Here is a 6997-nt window from a genome sequence, read left to right on the forward strand (position 1 = left end):
AGTTTCAAATATTTCTCATGGGAATTTATAGTATCGAGTAGAATTCATCTAAGTGCTTTTTATTATTATTGAACAACTTTGAATTTGCATGAAAAATATTATATGATGCCAGGTGACTTACTACGGTTGAGATTTTCTTTACAAAATCTGTCAAACAATCTGCTTTATTTGTGTTACAACCAATCATAACGACCATCCTTACCAAAATTCACTTTGATTCATACAAATAATGACGATAAAAAAATCATTTCAAGCACCTCAAAACAAACTTCAATAATATTTATTTCAGGAGCTCAGTTTAACTTTAGTGTGTTACATTGAGTACTCTTCAAAAGAAAACAAGATTCTGATGTTATTTTCAATTTTCCTTCTGACTAACACAATCGAAATGGATAAAATTCGACTGTTATCTGATAAAAACAATTTTTTCTAAATCTTTTTTTAATGGTCATAGTAAAAAGATCAAAAAGTCATTGGGCAAGTAAATTTTGTACAAATTTGAATAAAATTCAATCAGGGTAACTAAATATAAGTCTCTGAGTGTAGCACGAAATACCTAAGCTCCACATAATTAAGTGTTATCTAGTCTTTAAAAATTTTCAGCATACGTTACTAGTAAACACCTACTTTCCTGCATTCAATTGATTAAAATCATATCCTGCCGGTGAAATGGAATACACATTAATGAATATCATATTTAGTAAGAGTTTGATATTAAAGACCTAATTTTAAACAATCTATGTTGGTATATCTGCATCCTGTGAGAATTCCCTTAATATTATCATTTTATTACAAGTTAATTAGAATAGATGGATTGTAGCAAGCAATTAAATTCAGGATATGAGTTTCATCCCTTTTTAGTTCTCACAAGTTAGATGTACCTGATCCAATGATACTAGTCAAAATTCACTTATAAGTATAAAAAAGAATGATATCATAAATTCATACTTATTGAGCAAGATGTTAGCGTGTTGCCCGAACTCAGTAGCTCAATGAATAACAAATTAGCGTTTAAAGACAAAGTTACTGGGTTTAAGTCTCGGTGTGAAACTCAACACTAAGATTTAGATATATCCAACTAATAAGTGATAAACGATATACGCGTGTTCTGGATTTCACTGCTGGACATAATTCATCTACCGAAAGTGGCATATTATTTAGTTGCTTTTTTATCATATACTAAAAAATTAGAACGGGGAAAAGGTAGGGTGATTTTTACATTTCTTCACTATCAGTCGAAACGTCTCACAAAATAAAATGTGATGTAATCACTACCTCATACTTCATTGTATAGTGTTACCAATATTTTAATCATAGGTTATCCATTTTACTTGCTATGGTTGTCATCAGTCAGTTACATTTAGTTGATTTCACATTTTGTTATCTACGTAATCACTGGAATTTAAACAAAAAGCTGTTAGCTCATTATATTATCATAAAAGGGTTAATAGTTACGTAACTAAAATTGGGTCAAATTGCTCTGTTCAGTCGGTTAAATCAAATACGAAAAGAAAATTCAATCATATTCATACTTTAAAAGCTCTTGTTAATCACCAAATGTGTTTTGCTAGTGTAATTGATTTGAAACTTTACCATTACTAAGTCATAGTTACAATTACAAAATTTTCTAAATTTCAAGCATATATTTTGCAAACTGTTGTCGAGTCCATTGACTTGTATGTTTTATTCTTTACAAATTGATCTAATTTGAGGTACCGCTGATAATGAGAGAGCGATGGACGGCTATTTTGTACTAGTAAAGGAGCTCTAAGAAGTAGTGAATAAAAACTACAAATTAAACCAATCTACACAAAAACTTCAACCTGCCACTAATTATTAAATTCAAGTGAATCTCATGTGTTCTCAAAATCTCTAATTTCTTCTCGCTTTTCGATTCTCAGATGCGTGTTACTTCCAAAACAAGTAAGTCTATGATGGATACAAATCTATAAACAGTTGAAAGTCACTCAGTACTTTATTTAACTTCTGATTTGAGTTTATACTTGTCTTCACTGAAGTGAAAAAAGTCTCTTGTTTTAGGGTCACTGTATTAATAAAGTATACATACTAATATCCCTAGGCATCAAGTAAGTAATGGAAGCTTTCTTTAGGTTCTTTGAACTAAAATGTGGTAAACACAGTGTAATCATTTAAAAGTAAACGGAATTTCACACTTTGATCACTATCATTTGATGTCAAATATACGGAACAATTTGACAAATTTTTTTGAAATCACATATTTTACCTACTGATGATTTTTAATTTGTGGGTAAATTGCGTGAGGAATATGTCTTATTTCACAAACACCAGGATTTTGTATGAAATCAAAGAGTAAAACTTTCGAAAAATCATAATTATTATCATTTTTAGGACGTTAACAAAGTTTCAAATACTGAATTTTTCGAAACCTGAAACCTCGTGATTTGGATGTAATTGGGAGGTTTTCATTAGTATATGATCAGTCAACAGTTCATCAGTGTGTATCAATCAATACGGTTTGCCACAAAGTAAGTGAAATAGTTCATTATTTACATTTAAGATTGTATTTTAAACACGTCATCAGTGAAAAACAGGTTGGTTGTTGTTTATTTTGGTACAGGAAAAAATATTGATTGGAAGTCAATATTATATTAATTATAAAACATCTGTTCAGACGTAAAACTCCGCCTGTAGTTCTTCTAAGGTTACTGCCGGCATCAAACCAGTATAAAGAAGGGGGGCTGAATATATGGTCAGCACCCCAATCCCGTAGAAAACAACCTTGCTATAAAAAACACTAACCAAAATAAACAAATTAAATCATTTATACTCTGACCTCCGAGTTGAAGGATCTCCATTCAGAAGAATTATGACGTCTCACGATCAAAGCCGAGAGTCTTCAATAGTCACAAGGACGAACCTCGTCTAACAACCAGAAGAACAATTATTATGGGTACATGGAATGTCTGGACAATGTAGAAAACCGAGTGGATCAACCAAATAGCTACGAGAATGGGTAGATATGACTTAGCGGTGTTCTAAATCAGCGAAACCCATTGTACCCTAGTTGGATAGAAGAGGATAGATTTGGGAGAGATGCTGCTGTACTCCAGTCACGAATAGGAAAATGCTCTGCACACTCACGAGATTGCTCGGATGCTGTCCGAAGAAGCACGTAATGCACTGATTGAATGAGAATCATCAAAGTACCCTTCAAAACAAAAAAGGAGGGAATCACAATTTATATTATGCAATGTTATGCACCCACCAGTGATAGCAACGATGATGAGAAAGATCAGTTCTTCCAGAAGCTGCAATTAATCATGGCGAAGTGCCCAAGAAAGAACCTGGCAATCCTGATGGGAGATCTAAACGCCAAAGTCGGAATGGACAACACCGGGTATAAAGATATCGTGGAACGACATGGACTAGGGATTGGGAGAAAGGGACGAGAATGGTGACAGATTTACCAATTGTATGTGTATTCGACAAAATGGTTTTAGGTGGCACTATATTCCACCACAAACGCATACACAAAGCTACATGGGGCTCACCGAACCACACCACGAAGAACCAGATAGATCATATTCGCATCAGTAAAAAATTCACAGGGTCAATGGAAGACGTGCGAACCAGGAGGGGTGCTGATATAGCTTCATATCGTCATCTACTTGGTGGTTGCCAAGATGAAACTGAAGCTAACGAAGTATTGGACAACTCGACGAACAGCATTACGAAGGTTCAATACAGCCTTTCTTCTACATACTGAAAAACTCAATGAATTCAAGTTAGTTCTCAACAACAGATTCCAATCCTTACAGGATCTACTGAAGGAAGAAAATACAATGGAGGACGACTGGAAAGTAATCAAAGAAGTACTAAATTCAACGTATCAGAAGGTTTTGGGCCGCAAGAAGCGTCATCATAAGTAAACTTCAAGCGAAGGAAACATGAGACAACTACATGATATAACGAAGAAGCTAACAGAAAAATATGGTAAACAAGAGAGACCGGTCAGAGATAATGAAGTCAAGCCAATCACCGAGATTTAAGAACAGAGGAACATATAGGCATAACAATTTAAAGAACTTTTGATTAAGCCAGATCCGTTGAATCCACCGGACATCAAGGAAGAACATATGCTGAAGAAACCAGCAATGGTATCAAACAAATCGAGAATGGCAATGCATCAAAACCAGATAACATACCACTCGATGTATTGAAGCCAGATATACAGGTAAGTGCAGAGATGTCCCACATTTTCTTTAGAAAGATTTGAGAGGTAGAACAAGTATCAACAGACAGGAAAGATGGATACCTCACTAAAATACCACTATTCATCAACCTCCTTGACAATGAGGAAGCATTTGACAGTGTAGATACGAGAACCTTATGGAAACTTCTTCTACACTATGGTGCATCATACGGAATCCATACGACGGACTACACTGTAAATTGGTGTATGGAGAACAGCTGACGGATACATTCCGAGTGAGGACCGGTGTCATACAAGGATGCTTACTCTCTCCCTTTCTTACTTGTACGGAGCTGAAACTTGGAGAACTACCACAACCATCATCAAAAATGTACAAGTATTTCTAAACAATTATGTACTCAAGATACTCAATGTCCATTGGTTGGATTCAATGAACAAAAACAGCCTAGTGTGGGAGAGAACAAATCAACTTCCGATTGAAGATGAAATTAGGAGAAGATGTTGGAAGTGAATAGGACATACAATTTGGAAATCATCAAACTGTGTCACGAGCCAAGCGCTAACTTGGAATGCTGAAGAGGGACGGAAAAGTGGAAGACCAAAGAACACACTGCGTGGAGAATCGGAAGTAGACATGAAAAGGATGAATAGCAACTGAAAAGAACTGGAAATGATTTTTCAGGACAAAGTTGGTTGGAGAATGCTAGTGGTTGGCCTTTACTCCTCCATCAGGGGTATCAGGTATAGTTAATTAATTAAGTAAATATTCAAACGTATCTGTTTTTCACCTGACATTATAATCAGGTATAAATTAATTTGTAGTATAAACTCCGGCTCAAACTATAGCTATTGTTTGAACGATAAATTTAGATCATATAAACACAGAAGTTCAAAATAAACTGTTGAACACGGACGAAATTCCTGCTAGCATCGCTTTCCGTTTCCTAACATTATTTCGTATGTTCTAAGATTTGTCCAGACAAAAATGAAGCCAACTAGTTTTTTTCAGGACATCAACTTAGAGAATCGGTAGTAACTATTGTTTCCAATAGTTTTTGGATTTCTTGTTGGCAATTTACCTGTACTTATTGGCAATGAGGACAGGATTGTGTTAAGCTTTCCCTATACACATATATAAAAGAATATTAGTGAAGACTATGAAAGTTTTAATTGTTCTCAGAGTATTCTGTCAATGGTATTCATAAAGAAAGTATAATTTCATTTCATGTGAATATTTGCTTCTTACTAAAATTCTAGTTTTACAACGACGAGAATAATGTTAGTCTCCTATGATTTCGAAACCGTCAGGGTTTTTTTTAGTTCAACACTGAGACTTTTATGATGTTTCACATTCTTTGTAACGAATCGTTTTAATCGAGCAGCTTTTGCTCTTTTTTCCTAAACTACAATGAAAATTAACAGCCAACTGTGTTCATGATAATAAATATTGAATATTTATTTATCAGAATGCAGATTGTTTACATTGATAACTATTTTGCTTTAGGGATGGTTGATTATTCATGTCAGTGGTTAATCAATAAGTAAAACTTACTCCAAAGTTCGTAATTAACTCACTTCATGTTTCATTTGAATTGAATTTTTTTCAGTTACTATTGGTTATTCTTTTTTGTGGGTGGCTAAGGGGCCTCAAACAACTGGATGCACTTTCTTTTTTTTTCGATTCCACAAATATTCTCTTCAATATATACTTCGGTACAAGAATTCTTTCCATTGGCGTTTTGAAATTTCTATTCACCGTTTTTTTGTGACCAATTTGTAGACTATAACTGATTCTTTGGATTTACTGTAAAATACTCTATGTAAATGTTATCAGCATTGTATCATTTGAATTGAATAGTTAATTATGAACGTTTGATTATCTTTCTATATCACATCAGAAATGTCAAAAACTTTAGAGGAAGTGAACTAAGCAAAACTAGCCTCAAATTTAGTTAGAAGTACATATTTTCCATTCCCGAATTAGTAAAAATCAAAACACGTCACTAGATAAACATTACAAAAACATACTCATATATCTATACGGGGTGGTACTGTGTCAAGCCCATATAGGTTATTCTATTCTGGACAGATCAGTCTATTCATTCTTCTCAAGCCATATTTTTACCGTCACTTATTCTCTTATCAATTTTGATTGTTTTTATGTAGGCGTATATGTGTGCATTTCGTATCTTGCTGATAACATGTTTGACTATAAATATCGGTTCGCGCTTGGTTAAATTGAGTTGGTTGACTCACCTTCTCGATTGCGCATCATTCTGTTTTGCTTCGCTATCCGATCGACGATTGTACGAAATATATATATGCAAAAATTCATCCTCATATTTGACTTATTTAATTCCGTTATTCACCAACGCGATTTAAGTCGATTATTATATACGAAGGCAGCCAGGATGTATATTTTGACAGTCATCATTTGATAACGATCATTCGTCTGATTCAATTAGAGTCAGATATTCGGGACCACAAAATATCTAGTCTTACTAACTAATTGTGTTCAATGAATTAAGGAGTAGATGATAAAGTGACTGAATATTTTAACAGAGAAAAACATATCACATGAATATGAGTTATTGTATTTTTTTCTTTCAGATATTTTTATATTATTACCAGTAATGGTATTTTACTGGTGGTGAAGTATGCTTTATAGTAAAAGTGATATTACGTTAAACTCATTTAACTTGGAAAAAATAAAAAAAATTGTTATTATTTGCTACTTTTATCTAGAATTTCAGGGTGAAAGTCGACAGGGTTGGCTTTATACATTAAAAATTATACCATTCA

This window comes from Schistosoma haematobium, chromosome 4 (genome assembly GCF_000699445.3).
Source record: "Schistosoma haematobium chromosome 4, whole genome shotgun sequence".
In the NCBI taxonomy this organism is placed as follows: domain Eukaryota; kingdom Metazoa; phylum Platyhelminthes; class Trematoda; order Strigeidida; family Schistosomatidae; genus Schistosoma; species Schistosoma haematobium.